Raw genomic sequence first — 22,810 nt, 5'->3', positions numbered from 1 at the left:
AGTAAGTACATTTCTTGACTAATTAGGCAAGCAATACTGATTAGGATCTATATGTTGAAGCAGGAGTTTTGGATGAGTGGGTTCTAAATAAAAACTGGGTTTATTAACAAGAAATCTGAATGGCATCAGGCATTGTGGCCTTTCTCTGGATATAATAATCAATAGTGTCGTGGCTAAAAAAAAATGTCATCTTTTGTTTCATCAATTTCATCTTAAATACTCATAAAGCATGTTCGAGCTTATAACAGTAATACTTTTTATATGCGTAATATATTTTCACTACAAATTTACAACTTTTAACAGCTGCTATTTCCAGTATTAATAATATATCTTTCCTGATTTGTTTGTTTTCTCCAAACAGTTCTTCAACTACTGCCAGGTATGAATGCAATTACTGCTACTGGCTTGCCAGTTCTGACATCTTTCCTGATTTACTCTCCTTTATTAATTTGTATAATACTGACTTACTATTCACTCACTATTAACACCTTGATAACTTTAGCAGCTTTAGATCTTTGTTTCTCCTTTCATATTTAAAAAAAAATTATTATATTTTTAATTTTTTCTCAGTGTTTGTCTTTTCTTTCCACCAATTTACTTTTCCCTTACTCGTTCTCTCAAATTCTGTAAACCTTAAGATGTTGGGTGTTTATTTTGAAGCTCTGTGAGATCAGTTAGTACATTTTGTGTGTTGTACTCATTTATTTAATAAGTTTTAGATTTCATAATCTTCAAATGGACTGAAATTATTTGTTTATAGTGTATAATTTGTGTAATATTTCAGCTAATACATATATATGTATGTCTTATTTCTATAAGGTAAATTTTTTAATTCTGATTCTGTTTATTTTTTTTTTTTTTTGTAATAATTAGATAAATATTCTCTCTTTTTGTATGCAATGATGTCTTCCTGTTCAAAGTAAATCGCTAGATTTACTATGAATATATTGATATATATTTATTTATGTATAATATAATTAATTAACATAAATACTGGGTAACACATGTAGTGGTGTAAAGGATTCATGAATAGAAAACAGAATAGAAGATATTACATAGGCCTAGTTGTTGAGAGTATGCCGCTCGTTGAGACGGCTTTTTCAGTCCATCATATATTGCCACGTCTTTAAATCGATTTTTGTGATCATGTAAATGATCCTCACTATAAAACATGAATGCTTATTAATTTAAACTCTACAAATATGAACTGTACAAAATTAATGCCTGATATTAGCAGAAATTTCTTTTTTATTTCACTTAATATTAACCAAAATGTGATGGTTTTACTTGAAATGACCTGTGTGCTTAAATAATAGTAGCTTTGGGGAAAATATTAATTATAATTATTGAAAAACAATCGTTTAATCTACCTCCAAAAGCGGAAAATTTTTGTCTCGATCAGTTTCGATTTTATAGTAATTCAAAGTTGAAGTTCTCAAAAGAAGTGCAAAAAATCCTGAATTTTCCGCTTTTCACACCCCTAATTTTCAAACGAATGACAATAATTAAAATTGGTCAAATCCAGTTAGCGCAAAAATAATTGCAGTTTTCAATGATACCTTCAATCTTATTGTGCAATTTTTTAAACTGAGGTACAATAGTTTAAACATAACCGTCATCTTTTATGACAATTACTATAGCTGCACAGATTCAAAAATGTTAAAGAAATGGGTTGCCTAGAAAAGGAAAATTCTCCTAGAAGACCATGTGCTAGTGAATAATAATAGTCTCATTTAGTCTGTATTGTAATTTTTAAAACGTTACTGAAAAAGTTTTAATTTTAAGTTAAACTTTATAAAACTTGATATTCTAAAAGTATCCAGACATTTAGTTCAACCTTCTTGATTACGTCCATTCTTCGTATAATAAGTGAATGGCATAGGGAATAAAGAGAATAAGTCAATTTTATATGAATTTTAATAAGTGAACATAGAAATTCACATCTTGACATCATAATGTACAATGGAATATGATATGAAAATGTTTATTAGTTTAGCCATGAAAAAGTTCAGTCCATTTAAAAACAATTTAAAAAAAACAAGGATAATAATGGAGATCAGTCTAGCACAAAAATGAAATGAATGGGTCCAATGTAATGAAAAATCAGTCTGATTTCATTACATTTAGAAAATTAAGTTTCCTGAATTCCCTCTAATTTCCTTGATACCCTCTAATTTGTGGATTAATTTGTTTTTCTAATTTTTCAAAGTTAACTTTAGAAAGAATTCTGTAAGTAACTGACAGGAGAGACATTTCTTGATTTATTGTTGACTTCTATTTTGTCCCCTTTTTTGTGAAGTGGATGAATTAGAACTGTTTTCCACTCCTCTGTGAGTTCTCCTTTTCCCTAAATCTCTGTAAGCACTCAATGCACCAAACAGATTGTATTTTTACTGGCATATTTCTACATTTCTGCTATGATGGAGTCCTCATCACACACTTAGTTATTTTTGAGGCTCTGTATTATGCTTTTAATTTCTTTCGGAGTAGGTGGTGCTAACTCCTGAGTTGGTGGGAACCATTGTTCTGGTTATATTTCCTCTGATTCTTCACAATTGAGTAGTTTCTCAGAATATTACACCAGGATTTCACAATTCTTCTTGCCATTAGTCACCATCTCTCCATTCTTCCTTTTAAAGGAGAGACTTGAAGGAGTGTATTTGGTTAACTTCTGCTTAAAGATTCTATAGTAGTTTCTACTGTCATTTGTTTAGAAGCCTTGGTTAATTTGGTCAGTGAGAGTATTTTCATAGTTTTGCTTCATATTCTTTAGGAGTTTTGCTGTTTGTTTCCTTTGTAGTCTTAATTGAACAAGGTTTGCCAGTGTTTGATTAGCGTTCCAGTTTTTGCAGGATTTCAATCAATTTCTAATACATTGCCATACTCCTGATTCCAACATCTGTGCCTCCTTCTTCTTGGTGTGCATACTATCTCTTGTGCAATCTCTACTATATGCTTTTTGAAGTCCTGCCAATTTTGTCGGTTGAGGTTTTCCAGTCTTTCTTGGAACCGTAGTTTATTTTCCAGCAATTTTCAGGCACCTATCCTGTGAACGTTTTTACTTCCTTGTACGAAATAAAGGAAGTATTGTGATCGCAAAAAATTTCGGTTTTCAGATTTCAACGGAAATATCCATTTTGACCATCCCTGAATCCATTTTGACTAGTTTTGGCGTGACGTACGTATGTATCTCAAAAACGATTAGCAGTAGGATGCTGAAATTTTGGATTTAGGAGTGTTGTAACATCTAGTTGTGCACCTCCCTTTACGATTGTAATTGACTGAACCAAAAGTGTCCAAAAAAGCCCAAAATCCAAAATAATTCGAATTTTTGGCCTTCTTCATAACTGCCGTAATAAGCCATCATTGAGAGCTTTTCAACGATATATCATAAGTGGTACTTATTTTCATTGATTCCTGAGTTATACCCAAATGAAATTCTAATTAATGAAATGTTTGGATCTTAGAAGGGACGGCACATCGGTTCGAATCAGACTTTTCTCTCCTTTTTTTTTAACTGTTTTTTTTTTTTTTTTTTTTTAATTTAAATATATTGATTTATTAATAATTATTTACCTCTGAATGAAAAAACATCTTTATGATAAATAATAATTCAATAATAATAAAAAAAAAATATCAGAAGTTATTAATGAAATAAAATTTTATGTACTTTTCATTTGAAAAAAGCGTGTATATGTAATTTAATAGGCGTAAAAGGGAGTTGTGCGGTGCTCAAATCAGATTTTTTAATTATTTACATACATACTGTTGGTAACAAATTTGCTTTAATAATTTTTTTTTCTAAAATGCCTCTGAAGAAAATCAAAATTGTTTTTTTCGCGATATTTCCCACCCCACAAATTTTGAAAAAAAAAGAAGATTAATATGTGATCTTTTGCCCCACATACAAAATTTTGAGCTAAATTTGAAGAAAATCGGTTTGGTCAATCCTGAAATATAAGGCCAAAAGCAGTGCGGCACACCACGATATATGTACGCACATAAATAGTTTTTTTTGGGCTAGATGAACTAGTTGGACCCTAAAACGTACAGATTTGGAAAAACCCGATACCCCATTTTTGACATGATCTCTTTACTTTTCCCTTTAATATTCCTGCTATATTCGCGCGAGAAAGTAAAAATGAGATAAATTTAAGTTTAGAAAAGAATATTAGTAGCACTATTATAGTCTTTACAGATATTCTTTAATAATATACAAAATAACACACATTCATTCATTCATCTCAGTGTTTTTAAAGCATTAGGAAATTGAAATCTTTCAAGGGACCTCCATTTAGATTCCAAACAAATTTTCCGAATGCTTTACTAAGTAAGAGTAATTATGTAAAGTCGCTGGTATATTAATTATTATTATTTCATACATTAATAAATAAATAAATTTATTTAATTACTATTTTTATTCCATTTAATTAATTTCATATATTAATTATTTTTATTAAGACATAGCAGACAGATTCTAATCGTGTAGATTGTTACATCTCGTTAAAAGTTGATTCCGCAAGTTATATTAAACCATGTTTGCTGTTCGTGCGTAATCCCGTGCAAACAGAAAAACAAGCACAAATATAGATAACTTAATTGTTACATGTTTAATGATAACAAAATAAAAATAAAACAATTTTAATGTGTGTTAAAAGACAAAAAAAAATCAGGTCACAATATTATACGTAATGTTTAACTTGTTAGTTTAGAATACATTCAGCGTTCCAGAGTTACACCGATCCTGGAAAAAATCAACAAACCGGAACTAATGACTTTTTCTAGTTAGGTTTCAACAATATTACCAATTTTGTTCATTACGCCATTTTCCAGGTGAGTCAGTTTCGGGAGGTTCATTGCAATAGTAAATATACAATACAAAGAAAGGGTTACGTGAGCTAATATTTAACTACACAAAACAATAATATGAAAAAATCGAAATTACAGCAACTTACAGAAAAAAAGAATTTATAATAAATTAATTTTAATTTATTATTATATTATAATAGTATTTATAAAAACTCACTTATTTAAAAACGTATTCTTGCTTGTATCCTGGTACCCTGTTTGCGATTTGATGATAATGATAAATTTATTTTTTTATTGTGTGAGAAAAAAATGCCGAGCCTGACTGGAACTCGAACCTAGAACTTCCGTATAAGAGTCAGAAACGCTACCATTCCGTTACGGAAATCGGTGAACACTGCTAAACAAAAAAATTTATTAAATTTCTAACATCTCAAGAACATTATTTATCATACTCGATTATGATAAATGAAATACAAAAATAAAATTCGGTCGGTTTTATAAATATTATAGGAAATCTGGCCACTTAGTGAAGGTGATTTAGTCAGCGAATCAAAGTATTAATAATAAATAAAAAATAATTTTCTACAACACGACAAGCTTGGTGTAAGCCGTTCAGCAATCGAGTTACTTGACTATATACTATACCTTAAACCAATCCCAAAGTTAGAATAAAATTATAACAAAGCATAGCAGATGGGTCCAGCAGTTTTTTTTTTTAAGTAAACTTATTACGAACAAATACAACATATTGCATATGAATTTTAACAAGAAAAATAAATAAATATAATGGTAGATGAAAAATTATCAATCTGTTTCCCTGAAATCAAACTTCAAACCAACTAATTTAAAAGCTAGTCACAAACAGTCAAGTAAATGGCACAGAATTTTTACTGGATTACCTCCATCGTGTATTAATTAATTAACTCAATTAGATCTGTAGTACTGAATATTAAAGAAGAATATTTAGGTTTATGTACAAAAATAGAAAAAAATTCTGCATCGAATCACGGATAAAATAAATTAACTAATATAACATATATGTTTTATATAATCAGATGAATAAAAATATTTATTAAGTCGGTACTCTTTTAAAAAATTATTCAATAATTGCCACTGATCACCAGTGATGTTATAACCTAAATTATAATGATTATTTCGCATTATTGTAGCTATTAACATTTAAATTTAATTATTATACTGATTGTGCTAAGATTTTTACGCTTCAAATGATGCACATTCTAAATCTACCCTTTAAATTGATTACGTCATTAACATTTCTTTAAACCAATCCAAACAACGGTGTATAAGTGTGTAGTTTGCACCGATACAACACAACAACGGTTGCTACGGTAACAAGGACGTCATCGTTTGTTTCCTAGAGCCAGAACCATCCTCCACACTCCATTCTCCATATCTCAATTTATACCGAAACTGGATACCGAAGCTGCATAGCGTACACAATAACAAACGGTTATCATAATTTTTCTATATAATGTAAATCAATAAAAATTTCATTATCTTAATATATTTTATTATTATATAACAACAAATATTAATTTGTTAAATATTTAATAAAATCTCAGTAAATATTACACATATAAATAAAATTGCTATTTATTCAAACATTTATTTATTCTTGTTTTTTCGTACAATATTTTCAAATAATACTAATATAACATTTTAAATCGTATTTTCAAGTAAGAATTCTTCGCTAATTCAAAAAAAAATTATTTAATAATCTAAAAAAATAACATTACTAGTCCAAAATTTTGTTGAATTAACTATAATATAAAACAGAAGCCAGTATGCTATTAAAATGAAATTAACTAGTTATTTATTTTATATGTAGATTGTATGGTAAAAAATTGTAAAAAAATAAAATAGATTTTTTTAAATAATAAGTAATGAAAACCTCTTCAATTCTTCTTCAAATTTGGACTTTTAGAAGTCAGCGCCTAATTAAATGCAACTTTGTTAACTATAATTGGAAATTTAAAAAGAATTGTAAAAGGACAGACTTTATTATAATCCAGTTTTTTAAGTCAGTTCTGTTATTTAAAAAATCTATATATATATATATATATATATATATATATATATATATATATATATATATATATAAAGCTGTCCTCAAAAAAACACAGAGGGAATCTGCCTCTTGAAAAATATATGAAAAGGAATATAAAAATGCAACTAAAGAAGTTAGCCCAAGACTACCTTAAATGTAATAAATGTATTACCTCTTTTTTGTTGATTTTTTTTTTAAATAAGAAAATGATTGTAAATAAATTACTTAAAAAAAAGTCTGTTATGGACAGCACATGACTTCCTTGTACGCCTATTAAATTACATGTACACATTTCTATAAAATGAAAATTACATAAAATTTTATTTCATTAATAACTTCTGATATTTTTTATTATTATTTTTTTTGTTATTGAGTTATTATTCATCGTAAAAGTTTTTTTACAATGAGAGGTTAAAAATTATTAATAGATCAATAGATTTAAATTAAAAAAAAGTTAAAAGATAAAAGGAGATTAAGTCTGATTCGAAGCGATATGCCTTCCCTAAGATCAAATATTTCATTAATTAAAATTTTATCTGGCTATAACTCTGGAACCAATGAAAATCATTATCACTTATGATATATCGTATCGTTGAAAAGCTCTTAATGAGGGCTTATTACTACAGGAAGATAAAGTCCAAAATCTAAATTTTGTTTGGATTATGGCCTTTTTGGATACTCTTGGTTCAGTCGATTGCAATCAAAAGGGGAAATGCACAACTAGAAGTTACAACAATTCTAAATCCAAAATTTCAACATCTTACGGCTAATCGTTTTTGAGTTATGCGAGGTACATACGTATATACATACATACATACTTACTGACGTCAAGCCGAAACTAAACTAAATGGATTCAGGGATGGTCAAAATGAATATTTCCGTTGAAATCTGAGAACCGAAATTTTTCACGATCATAATACTTTCTTTACTTCGTACAAGGAAGTAACAAGAGATAATATACTAATATGCGGGGAAATTTATCTATTTGTATTTTAAATTTCCATATAAGTTTCTTGAATTGGATGAAAAACTTTGAATATCAATACTAGTTTTCTTCTATTTATCATTAGATTACAAAAATTCAATATAAGACGATAAAGAAGACAAAAATTAGTTAAATTTATTATTTTTTTCACGGGAGTACAAATTTTTGTAAATATATATTTTACGCCCATTGTTTAGAATTGGAAAATTATTTGTAGTCTGAAGTTTTCCTAATAGTAAAAGTATTTTCACCCGAAAATTAAAAAAAAGTAGTAAATAAAAATAGGCCAATCTTACTAGAAAAAATTATTACAAAGTAAGCATTCCAGAAAGTCTTCTGAAACTCACTAACAAACATTTTATGTTGTTTCTTTACTTTTCTTTTCTTCATTTTAACAAGACTCAAATTTCTTGCTTTTGCATTTTCTAACAGATTTTTAATACCGGGAGCATTATTTTGTAAGTCTTTCCAAAGTTTAAATAAAAATAATACTAAAAAATATTACATAAAACACATTTTTAAAATAATAAAATCGATTTAAAAATTCTGTAAATATGTTTAAAATAATAATTTTTCAATTTCTCTTTAGATTTCGACTTATTGAAATTGTAGCAATTTTTGTACGTATAGGCCGAGAAGGCTATGACGTATGTTGAGCCTTGACATCTCCTTCCATTTCTCTTTCTCTCTCATTCTCTCTATCTCTCTTTTTTAATTTGACCCACTCCAACTCCTTTCCTCTACCCGAGTGATTTAATTTTCTTCATTTCGAGGTCTACTAGCATTATTAATGCACTCTTATTTTATTTATTCCTTATTAATTTATACTATTTTCAAAAATTTAACCGTAACGAATTAATTATATTTTTATAAATATGCTTTCAAATAAAAACTTGTAAAAGTATACAATTTTTAACATTTATAAAAAAACTTTATTTGGTATACATTCAAAATGTAATATATCTTTATCGTATTAACTTAATGGCACCTATGGCACCATCTTATTGCCAAATTAAATAAATATTTTCAAAGAAAAGATTATTTTGTAGCTCAGGTAAAACTACTTCTTGTAACAATTTAAGGTAAGAATCACCACTTAGTGCCATTGAAAAAGTATGGACAAACAATGCCACCACTCCATACACCAGCCCACAAATTGATACCTGGAACACTTGCTTAAGTACTTCGTGAGGATTTGTGTCATTCCAGTACACACACAGTTATGACAATTTTAGTTTAAAGGAAGCTTCATCCGTCCACAAAATGTGATTTTGAAAGTTAGGCTCTGCCTCACAGCGTATTACAAACCGTTCACAAAACTCAAGACGCCTGTCGAAGTCATCCTCTATTAAACTTTGATACAGTTGTGGACGATAAGCTTTTAGTTTCAATACTTTGAAAATACGATACACACTACTGCAAGCAAAATCCAACTCAGCAGATCTTTTATGAATAGATTTCTTTGGACTTTGAATAACTGATTCGGTAATGGTTGTTAAATTATCTTCACTGACAGCAGTTTTAGGTCTCCCACTCCTTGGCAAATCATGTACGTTTCCAATTGTCTCAAGATGTTCATTCATGTTGCAGATTGCTGGTCTGGATGGTGCTGGAGTTAGAAGAAATTTTTCTTTAAATTGCTGAACGATTTTATCATTATTTTTGTTGGTCTTCCATCAACATTGTAAGAGAAAAACACGTTTTTTGGTTGTTAATTTACGATTACTGGTTAATTTACAGATCAACACTGGTAAACATGAACTACTCAATCACCTAGAACAAAAAAATGAAAACAATATAAGTAGTGTTATCAACTAATAATTATGAAGTTTTTTAAACATCATTAGTTATATGACATGAAATATAAATATTGTATTTCTCGGTCAAGCAACTTTTGGGACACCCGTTGTATATGTGTATTTTTTTCAATTTAGAACATCTATGAACCGCGTGAACAGCTTTACCTATGGTTTTTAATTTTTTTATTCCAGTAATTTTTCATTTTTGTGAATGGAGCTGTTTTCTCTTCTCACTTTTCTCTCCTCAGACCACGCCTAGTTGTTGTTGACTTGTTTTGTTAGTTCTTGAAACCTACTGAAATTCTTGATTTTGTCAAAAAATATGTCCCGGTCTTGTGTTTTTTCATCGGAAATGTTTATATCTTTACGGAAATCGTCGATAAATTTATTGTTCTTTAAGTTTTGATGTACATGAGGATACGTTTTGTGAGTCTTATGTCATCCACGCGAGAAATTTAACCATAAAATTGGATCTTCAGTTTTCGGATTATATCGATTAGTTTTTCCAATGTATGTAGAGTTCCTTGTTGGTTCGTAGTTAGTAGTTTCATCGGTTTTCCTTGGATCTACAATCTTTGTTTCTTTGCGTTGAAGTACTTGGATGTCGCGTTTTGTTAGTAGTCCCAGGGAATCTGCTACATACAAACATTCGGGCTGGATGACGATGATGTAGTGGCAGATCTTGACGTCGATGGAGATGGTTGATTCTTTTGTTGTAGAAATTTCGGGTGAGTTGATATGCGATTCCAATTTGCGTGCTCGTTCGTTCATTACTTTTTTTTCAGAGATATCCCTAGGCGTGATGGTTTTTCCTGAGGTACTTGAATCTGCTGATTTTAGAGATTTGATTGTTGTTGATTCGAATACTTTGGAAAAGTCTTTAATCTTTGTAATGAATTGTTTTTTTGTCAAAGTAAACATGAAAAAGTTAAATTCATTATATATTCTTTTTTTTAATAATTTTTTTGTAATCTATAATTTCGCTTACTTCCCAGATTTTTTGGCAATCTTGGAAGCCTTTTAGAATTCGAGATTTATTTAAGTTTTTATTTACTTTTTATTTTTATTTTTCATTTATTTAAAATTTAATTAAGTTCACATAATTGTAAAACTAAATCGTTTCCTTTCATTTTAATAATTTTTCTGTACGTATGGTTTTTACAAATTCAAATTCATGTTTTCTTAAACCTTTAATGTTTTTATTGGCTGTTTTTTTTTTTTTTTTTATGATTAAGTAGGGAATGAAATATAAAAAACTTAATATTTCTATTAACATAAGCTATGCTTGCCTATACTATTATTTAAACATTTTATTAAATGTTTCAGTTTAAGAGAAAGTGTTTATATACTTTATTTCTGAAAATTAATTAAGTTTTAGCCATTTTGGATTTATAATGAGAAGAATACATACAAGATTGTATGTACATACTCAAACATGCGAGTATTACATACTTAATACAGTTGTTTTGTAAATTAGTACCAAAATTAATTCTAGAAATTGGAAAGGTATATTTGTATGCGTCATGAGAGATGATTCTTGTGTTTAAACAATGGTATCTTTACAAAAAACGGAAAATGAAAATTAATGAAAATCATAAGTTTTCTTTAATCGACTTCAGTAAAAAAGGAGGTTCTCAATTAAACCGACACGTACTTTATTTTAACACGTTTAGCTTTACTCTTTATCAAATGGACCTATATATCGATATAGGTCCATATAGGTCGGATTGTTGTTTGATTTTGTAGGGAAATTCCGCTAATGGCCGCCTTGTAATTTTTTTTAGGACATTTAACCAAAAAAAAATAAGAAAATTGTTTTAATAAAGAATTAAGTTGTCTGTGGATATTTTTCTTTTTTAATCGCAGCACCGTATTGTTGAGGCGTAATGATATAAAAATGATATAATTATTATTATATCAAAAATATTTCCTTGAGAGAATTTTTAAAAAAATCGGTTGGAAAGCCACGATTAAATAATAAATAATATTTCCGTAATCCAGTTTTTTCTAATTTTTATTAAAATGCAGATCCCTCCTCTTTGTGTTTATTGTCAATAGCCTTTTTCATTACGTACACCTTCTTGTATACATTTATCCGATTTTAAATAAAAACTAGAAAATGGGAAACAAAAAATAATAAACCGGATAAAATAAAATTGTAATAAAAAATGAAATTATCTTTTATTCATTTTTTTTAATTTCAACCTTTTTAAGTCGTCAGCAAATTACTGGTTGATGATTTAATTTGGTTCCGACTTAGTTAATACTTAAAGAAAAATTGAAATAGTATTATTTTATACTTTTTATGGCTAGGGCTTTACTTGGTCCATTTTATTGCTTTTTATTAAAAAAACACTTTTTCATTATATGAAATAAGTTAATTGTATAACTTACATTTTATTAAAAGCTTTTTTTTTTAAATATCTTATTTTAGTCGCCTAGTGTTGACATTTATTGACTATTTGATTTGATTAACATGTCACATATTTATTATGGGACCCGAACGATGAATTTTGAGGTTAAAGTACTGCACTTTTCTAAAAAAAAATATCGGTTGAAGAAAATGAAAACGTGGAATTATTACGATGAAAAAGGAAAAATTCACAGTCATGTAACAATAAATTTTGGAAAATTGACTTCAAACATCTAACAAAACAAGAAGAAATAAAAAATTATTAAATTTGTTCATTCATAAAACGACACTTTCTACAGTTTCATTAAAGTTCTTATTTAAACCTCAAGTAATTTAGAATATATTTAAATGTTTCTTTAAAAATAATTTTCGTTTTAAGTCTTGCCAGAAAATCTTGATTAAAACCTGAGACAGATTCTTCGGATCCAGAGAGGGAGTCATGACTAGATTTGATAAGGAAAAGGACACACATAATCACTGTGTCTTTAAACTCTGATTAACAGTGGAAAAAATAAAAATACACCTTTAAACCGCGCTCCCGTAACTCCCTTTCAGGGTCCAGTAAACAATTTAATAGGGTAAAATCGGTTCGGGATGCCTGCACCCTCAAACCTTAACAATTCTAGTCCCTGTGTTTTTTTATTAATGCTTTCTAATTGCGTCAAGCGATTTTTTTTTTGTCTTTTTAATAATACCTTATATTGTATTTAAACAATTAAGACTTTATTAATTGTACGATATCGTTAGTAATTGTTATCAATCGGTGTGTTTTTGGATTTTCTGTTTCACATTTTATGTATCACATCGTGTACAAGTATTGGTGCATAGTCATTTTGTTAGATGTTTAATCTTGTCAAGTTTTCCAACATATTCTCACAACTTTTTTCCGGTAAAAATAATTATAAACTGTTATTTAATAACCTAACTCGCTGTAGTTAGGGAATTTGTGTATTTCTTATGAAAATCAAATTCGAATCTAGATTTATGTTACTGTCATAGGTTTTATGATATTCTTTTTCGAAAAATGTAGACCAAGCGACTTTTGATATGCATTCAGGCTTCTAAAGTCGCCACAAAAATGTAGGTCGAATCATGGAATTTGCGTCGCATTTCAGTTTGTAGCGTGTAAATTATCATTACACCGATCTTACATCGATTATTTTGTCGGATATCAACTTCGAATTCGATCCGTATCATAATTACGATTTCTGTCTTCAAAATCTACTAGGATTAAAACCGCTGAATCGACATAATTTTTTTCCTTTTTACAATTTAAAAGATCTATCTTATTTTTTCATGGCATTTAGCGACTAGAAATATTTCATTTCGATACGTAACCTAACTTTTATCGAGGATTCCTAATAACAGCGGGTTTATCGTCACACGGGTGACGGTGGAGAGGGTAAAATGTGATTGTAATTTTTCCCTTTTTCTGTTTTATTTCTTTCATTTCGTTATTGTTGATCGCTATCGAATGTGCAGGTCACGGGATAGGAAAAGGTGTCGGAAAGGGGTCAGTAGAGGGATGAAGTGACGTCATAGGGAGCCAACCAATAGGAGGCGAGTTCCATTCAGTGCTATACGGGAGAGAAAATCCGTTCGGTGGTTAAACGGTTCAGTCGGGCCGCCGCTGCCGGCGAACGACGTCGACGGTGCGTGTCCATGGCATCGATCGATAAGACATAACGTCCGTCCGACACGATGTCGGTGGTTCGACATTCGTTATATCTACTTTTAAATATATTCCTGTCGTCCATCATCACTCGCGCCTGTACATCCGTAAAATTCTAATTTATTTAATAAAAGGTTGTCGATAACCGTTAAGAAGATGCGGTCGAAAAACAACAGGTGTCCTCGTATGATACTACGTTTACGATCAGGTAAATAAGTTATTGCTGTTCTTAATACCTTAAGTAACCGCGCGTATTTATTTTTTAAAGTCGTTATCTAATTAACGATTTTCTTTATAAATAATATGCTATAAAACAATAAAAAATAATTAAATACATTAAAATACCGTTCAGCGTATTTTACATGAAATCTAATTTAATATTATACTTTTGTTTTTAGGATTCGTACGGTATATATAATAAAAATAACTCCGGAAAAAGAAAAAGCTTAACTTTTGATGTATGTTTTTAAATTCTTTGTACTAATTGTTTTTAACATTTTCGTTATTATAAGAAAAACTTTATTTTCCAATAGAAGAATTAACCTTTTAATGAATGCATATAAACATATATTATTATATGGATTATATCATTTATAATATTGAAATAATTTTTACATTATCTAATTGGAAAGATATTGTATGAATGGAATAGCCACGTGTTTTAATAAAAAAAAAAAAGGTAAACAAGTACGATAAAAAAAAAATTAGTTTAATTTTATATATGTATAACATTAATTTACTTTTAATAAAGCTTAATTAAAAGATACGTTTATTAAGAATATGTAAACTGTAATTTGTTTTAAATAAATTATTCCTCTTACTTGTAAATTGTTATTGTAAACCTGACAGATTACAATTTTTGAACTTAAATTGTTACATAATAAAAGTTTTACAAACAAAAATAAATTCCCATGTTATGTTAATAAAAAACCGACTAATTTCTCGATTTTTAGCAGTTATATATAATTACAAAGCAGTAAAGAATAAATTGTTTCCTTATTATTCTTTTATGGTATGTAGTTTTTTCGATATTGTAACAAATAATACGAGTATTATGTTTTAGGAGTGTATAAAAAATCGTTAATCTTGTAAATTTTCCTAATAAGTTAATTAATTTACTTAATACAATTAATAAATTACTTTTAACAAATTTAGCAGTGTGTTTTCTTAATATTCTTGGTATTTATTTAGAACTTTGATATTGAACTTTTCCATCGTGTTAAAATGAAAAATTATTATTACCATCTCTGCAACCCAGTTAATTCTGTTAACTATCAGAAATAATAAAAACAGTTCTGCAATAATCTATTACAATTAGTAAGATGTGACAAAAATTCAAACCTATCTTACTAGAGCGCATAAAATAATGAAGTTCCTAATGATGGTAAAATAAAAATAAATAAATAAAATATTTTGAGCTCAAAAAAAAAAAATTATAAATGTAAGTTGAATTATTATAAACTATTACATAAGTTATAGCTATTACATTATAGTTTTTTATAAATTTAAAAACTTGCTGTTATATCCGTATTAAAAAGTTTCAAAGCTATTTCCAACCCAACAAGCTCTAATTTAGTTAAAAATAAAATTATAAGCCGACGTGTTAAAATTCCGTAAAAGTTTATATTAATGTATAAAAACTTTTTATAGGGTGAGGAATAATATGTTGTTTACTATTTCCTTCTTAATAAATCTCATTTCAAGAAAAATAATTTGTTTGTTTTTAACTCAAGAACTGTTGATCCATTATTTCTATGATGGTAGGCTGTAATTTGCATGAATTATTTTTTTAAAAAAATGACTTTTAAATAACACACACATATAATTTTGTTTCTTAAAGTGTGAAGAAAATTAGTAATACCAAGAAAAATAATTATTGGTCTTAGGGAATTTTTTTCAAAAAATATATATATTTATATTTTTAATTTTTCTCAATCTGGACCAAATGTTTTAAACTGTTATGAAACAAAATATACGAAAATAGAATATATTTGTATTCTTTTCACACATATACATGGTTTTTAAATGTCATTTTTTATGGTTTATTTGTTATGATTGTCTAAATAAAATAAATGAAACAACAAAAACTGCGTTCTAACTATAGTATATTCACGATGGCTAACGTACGAGCAATCAGCTGATTTCCAGCTGCTGTGATAACCTGTAAAAATACAACATCGAAAATTCGGACAAATAAAAAAAATTATCTAAAGGTTTCGTTCAATACCAAAATCAGGACAACAGAAATGTGAATTAGTAATTGAAATATTGATTAATGCAAGCGGCTATGCAACTGTAATCTTTTCGAGAGAGCTATTTAAGAAAGAAAATTTATTACCGAAAACCCAATACCTATCGGTTATAGGGTTAAAAATGTTTAATCCAGTTTGTTAAAACGGTTAAAAATTAGAAAAATTCATAAAATTGGAAGTTGATGGAAGGAAAGTGTACCGTAGCGTTAGTCCAAACTCAAAGAAGGGATGAATGCAGAATTACTGGGTTTAAAAATAAATCAGAGCTAATTACACTACGGTAAATTTTATTTTTTGAAGAACATGTAATTTAAACACACACACATATATATATATTGCCGATCTCCGTGGTATCGATTAATGAAATCAATAATAAAAGACATATTAAAAATGAAGTAAAAAATAATTAAATATAATTTAGCAATTTAAATAACTTAATACAATACATATAGACAATTCTTACGATACCAAATTTATGTGGATGCATACCAGAAAATGGGTTTAATTCACGAATTTCTGGTCATAAACCCAGCACGCTTTCACAATGTAACAGTTTTTTTTATACTTAAACTTAAAAAAAAAATTAATAACATTTTTTTTCATAATTGAATTATTTATGTGTAATGGACGTGCAAAATAAAAGAGATGATCCTAAAAGTGTAATATTATTTTGTTTATACATTTTTTTCTAATGTGTACGTTGCAATCTCTTCAACTAGTGAACAATAAGCCACCCCCTCCCACGACCCAATAAGATGAAGATAATATGTGTGACATAAATGAGATGTAGTCTTGTACACGCTCAGGCCGACGATTCCTGAGATATATGGTTAATTGAACCCCAAACACCAAAGTACACCGGTATCCATTCTCTACTATTCAAACCCGTATAAAAGCAACTAGCGTTTACTATGATTTGAACTCAGAATCTTCGACTTCGAAAATCAGCAGTTAAACAACTGATTTGCGACGAAGAGTTAACCGTTAGACCAGCTTAGTGGCCTAATTTTGTACATCAAATTTCAATGGATGTGTGTACAAAATTAAAGAAAATAAAAATAAAACTTAAAATTAAAAAAAAATTAAATCTTCAAAAAAAAAACAAATTGGTCTATCTGACTCTAGATCTAAACAAGGATACCGCAAATAAATTTAAAGAAAAATAATATCCCCTCAATATAAATACTAATATTTATAAAAATAAATAAAAAATGTTTAAGAAAAAACATAATAAACGTAGTTTTATTAATATTAACACTACTTATTAATTGGTCTTACTCTAAAAATCAGGGGGACTGACGTCATTGTGAAGAGAGTGATTTCGTCATATTTTACACTAAAACTAATACAAATTTAATTTTAAAATAAAAAGAAATAATTAAGTAATCATATTTCAATAATGATATTTAAATTAATAGCGTTAATCAATTGTATACTAAATTTATTGTTACGTACTTCAGATATGTAAGTGTTACATACTTTGAAATACTGCGGATGCATGCAGGAAAGTGATTTATCATTCACAGTGGAATAGAAAAGCACCAACAAAAGAAAAGAGATACAATAGTAACAGTATAAAAAGTCGTTTGTTATCTTTGTATAAATTAAATAAAGCTTAACCACAAAACAGCTTATAAAATATGCACAACAGTGCCATGTATATAATTATAATAGTCGAAGGTATAAGGCTAAAATCACTTGAAGTTAGTCTTAGAGCCAGTTTCTCCAAGAAAGGTCCCCAAAAAAAAAAAAAAATCACTGGACAAAAACCTTAAAACAAGAGGAATGACTAAATTTAAATTTAAAATTATAACATAGTAATAATAACAAAAAAGGTTAACTTACCGAATTACGATGTTAGCACGGTGAAGAAGTTTTAATTGTAAAAAATCAATTAATCAAGTTATTTTATAAAAGCATATTTTCGTTTATTTATTTATAAATTACTAGTTAGTGAACGTATTTTGTTAAAACTGTTGTAACATAAAATGTAACGAAAAATAATTTCGAAGAAATGAATGAGGCTGTCTGCACCATAATAGATTGGGGCGAACTGAAGAAAGAGAAAATAATTCGGTTGGTGTAAAAAACAATTGAAGGGATATCATATCGCAATAAAAGACTGGAAGGGTCTCTAAAATTCAATGTCAACATTAGCTGACTACTTCTAAAATTACTGCAGGAACTTTCATACAAATTTTTTAGTGGTATCTTTTATTTAGTATTTAGTTTGGTAAGTCGTTATATAAAAATAAGCAAAATTATTGTAAAGTCTGAGCTGCTTTGAGACATATAATAGCTCCTTCCCTTCAACAGTTTTAAAAAAAAGATAAATAAATAGAACCAATTCTACTAACAGAAATGCTATCATACCAAATTTCATAATTTGCTATTAAAAAAGTAAGTTAACCCATTCCTGATATATCAAGTAAAATAGAATAAAAGCTCTTTTTATACACATTTACATACAGACATGAAGAATTTAATTGTTTTTTCCTTTTTTTACTCAGGTTACCTTAAAACTTTCCGAGATAAAAAATACAGGAAAGATTATATTTTGACAGGTAGCGGAACCTTTCTTTCGTTATAGAGGTCTCAATAAAAGAACTGAGATAATGACAGGAAATTTTCTATTAACGAGAAAAAACGTACTATCCGGAAATGTTTCGTTTTTAAGTTAAGACTAGCGAAAATTTCGTCCTGGAAAAAAAAACAGTACTATCCGGAAATGTTTCGTTTTCAAGTTAAGACTAGCGAAAATTTTTCCTGGATTTTGTTTCAACGGTGGAATTAGATTATATTGAAATTCTTGGGGAACATATTACAAAACAAAGTTGATGGTGTTTTTTTTGGGTCTGAAAAATTTAAAAAAAATGTTCTCAAAAATTATTTATATTATATACACAAACTCTATCACGAAGTTCTCCCGGGATTTTCATAAACTATTCTACTCGTAAAAATAATGGAAAACGTGGATAGAATATATTGTCTAAAATGCTTGCTTAATATCGTTTGCGAATTACGGCTAGTGAAAGATTTCGCTCGGATTTCAGATACCCCGGTGAAATGAGGTCGTATTGAAATTTTTAAGAAGTTGATTAAGGGATAGATTAGTAAAACCTATAAAAACCTTTGTGGTTTTTGCCAGTTGACTTTAATTATATTAATTTTCTTAGAAATTAATTCTCTACAAAATTTTATTTACTTATTGTCAATTTAACCAAGTAAACTTTTTTTGATTCTTTCAGACCTAAAAAGTGTGTTCTCAATTTCAATTATTTGGAATTTTCACGGAAATTATCTTATATATTAAAAGTATTAGGGTGAAAACTTATTTCCAATCCATCTGGCCATTCTACTGAACGGATCGGGCTGATTTTTTTAATGTGCTTGGAATGACCAACAGATATGATGTCAAGGTCATCTGACCCCAAACTTGATTCTCCTCTGAAAATTCCTCAAAAACTCCTCATTTATTACTTAATTGAAATTTCCAATGTTATTACTCAAGGAAAATCAATGTGAGGATCCGTCGATGCTTGATGACATATCTGCGGGCCATACCAAGCAGAATAACAAAAAAGTCAGCCCGTTCCAACCAGTAGAACGTCTGGGCTAACTAGAGAGCACGCAATATGAAAACATATTTCCAGTCCATCTGGCCGTTCTACTGAACGAATGGGGCTGATTTTTTATTTTATTTTGTCCTGATTGATTCACAGATATGTCATCAAGCGCCATCGGACCCAAAACTTGAGTTTCCTCTGAGAAATCCTCCAAAAGTGATAATATATTCCTTAATTGAGGAGCTTTCCAGGATACTACTCACAGGAAAATCACTTTGAAGGTAAAGCGATGCTTGCTAACATTTCTACAGGCCATTCTGAGCAGAATTAAAACATATTAGCCAGATTCCTCCAGTAGAACGTCTGGATCGACGTTATCGATCATAAACCTATGGAAATAGGTTTCTGAGCACCTATTTTACCTGTGGTAGGAAAGAAAGAGAAAAACAAGATGGTTAGGAATGAGATTTGTTGTAAATGTAATAGGTTTTTATCTGATTTTTTTTTAATATATGACATTGCTTTGTAATAGTAACGCTGCGGATCATCAAGGAGAGCAGCAAGAATATTAAATAACCTACATTAATTATTATTAATTTTGTCCCGTAATTTACTTATCAAAAATTTTAATATAGTTTCATTTTACAGTAAGAGGAGAAATCTTTGCGAAATCTTTTGCTACCCGTAATTTGAAAATAATCATTTTCTTCAGTGAACATATCATGAGATTATTTCGGTTTTTTTTCATGAGACAATCTATATATAAAACTAAAGATATAAAAACCTTTAGCAAAAATCTCTGTGATCTAGAATCTTAGGGTCTATTGAAATATAATTATGAAATTTCAGTCTCCTTCCCCTCTCCAAAAAAAAGTATCAAATGACTAGTGGTTTAATTAGTAATGAGTGTTTCAATAAGGATTTTTATCCTTAATAAGATATTCTGTTACTTGACGCATGAATAAATTTTATCTACTCTGCCATATGGCAACGCTGCAGTCAAGATCAGCTGCACATAACAGCTGATATAACCTTGCTACACACTTATCATTCTAGTAACTAGCATTAATTACTTCTGTCTAATAAACATTCACGAATATTTACTGTAAAAACCTATTTCGAGCATAAACCTTTTAACTTTGAAAGAGAATGCGTAAAATAATTTCATTTGAAATTTCCCCGATATAAAGTTCCCATTAAGTCAATAATACCACGATTGATACAGATATTAACAAATCCAGTATTAAAAAGGTAAAGGACAACCATTCATGATAATACCCGATGTTCTTGAGGATGTGAAAACTCCTTTAACTTCATCCCCTAGAAAATTTTTGAAAAAATTATTCTCATACGTTAGACTACCAACAGATAGTGCGTTTAGGGCTACTAATAAAGTTAAAGTTATAATGCTTATCGTATCGATGTTGTTCTTGAACTGAAAGATCTAGAAAAAACGGTTCGGTTATATATTACACAGTTACATTTACGGTTCGGTTATATATTACACAGTTACATTTACGGTTCGGTTATAACGGTTCGGTTTTAATTTTTTACTGATGAACATGATAATGAGATGAATTAATATTAAAGTTTAGTTTTAACTTTATTTTAAAAATTCAAAATAGACGAATACGGATTGAGGAAAATTTCTCATTTTTCATACACATACAAACCCCTCCGCTCATACAGACAGAAGAGTTTTGTGACCAAGACTTTAATATTTTTGTAGTAAGAGATCTGGGAAATGGTTAAAAATTATTGTAACAGAAGACGATATAAAGTAAATAATTTTTTTTTTCTTTGCGAGTCGTTATTTAACTGGTTTGATGCGTTTCTTCATTGCGTTTGTATTAATTTTATTACCTCAATACAATAACTACATTCTATATCCTCTGTTATCTGTTTTCTTTAGCATCTCATTTTTTTTTCTTCTGCTAATGGTTTATCTTTTTCTATGACAATATCAACTAAACCTGGGTGTCTTACCTTAAGGAAATTCTGTCATAAATTAATTTCTCTCCTCTGACTGTTTGTCTTAAAATTAATTTAAAATGTAGGAAAATACTTGGTAATTAAAAGATTATTACAGAATAAAAAGGAATGGAAAAATATATTAAACCTGATAATTGACCCACATAAAAAATCTGATATTGACAACACATGACTTGTACACTTATTAAATTACATTTACACATATTTTTAAAATGAAAAGTACATAAAATTTTATTTCATTAAAAACTTCTGATATTTTTTCATATTGTTTTCTTCTTTTTTTTTGTTATTATTGAATTATTATTATTCATCGTAAAATATTTTTTTTACAATGAGAGGTTAATAACAATGATAAACATAATTTTTGTTTCCTAACATGCAATAAGTGATTTTAATTTGTTTTTTTGATGCTGAAAACGAATATAAACTCAGAATATTTCTATCACCCACCATTTTTGAAAATTTTTAAATTTTAATTAAAGGATTTTATCATTTTCAACGTACAATTAGCATTTTAAGCTCCTGTATTGTATTTTGTTAGCTCATTGTTAATATAATTTGTAAGCTATAAATAAACAATACTAGACAAAGAATCAAATCATGTTATAGTCACATATTATGATGTATATAGCTATGGTTTGGCATGAACTAAAAGTAACCGATTGTTACTTTTGTTTAACAAGCATGTTTGGAATTTCTAAAAAATCTAAACATACTGTAAAATATCCTTCAATGCAATCTGCAATCAGGCCTGGCCCTCACAGTGAAATTATTTCAGTTCCTGAGCCATCTGACTGAATGTTTCGAAAACAGCGATGAAGAATCAGGCAGTACTGAAGAAGACAACAATGATTTTGATTTTAATTATCTTCTATTAAGCCACATCTTATATGACAAGGTGAATTAAATGACTTGGTTGGGGATTTAAATTTATCAAAAAAATAAGCTAAACTGTTAGGATCAAGGCTGTAAGGTTGGAATTTACTTTAAAAAAATACAAAAATTTCGGGCTTTTGAAGCCGTCAAAAGAAATTTCTCAGTACTTTATTGATGAAAATAATTTGATTTATTGCACAAATATTGATGAGCTTATGTTGCACTTAGTACAAGTTCATAAACCTGAGGAGTGATGCCTTTTCATATATTCGTCCAAGTATAGTTTAAAAGTGGTTCAACTACAAAACGGTAACAAAAATCCTTCAATACTAATCGCTAATGGTATTAATTTGAAAGAGACATACGATGTGATGAACG

The sequence above is a fragment of the Lycorma delicatula genome, chromosome 2, assembly GCF_047948215.1.
Source record: "Lycorma delicatula isolate Av1 chromosome 2, ASM4794821v1, whole genome shotgun sequence".
Classification (NCBI taxonomy): Eukaryota; Metazoa; Arthropoda; class Insecta; order Hemiptera; family Fulgoridae; genus Lycorma; species Lycorma delicatula.
This window is presented reverse-complemented; position numbering follows the sequence as displayed.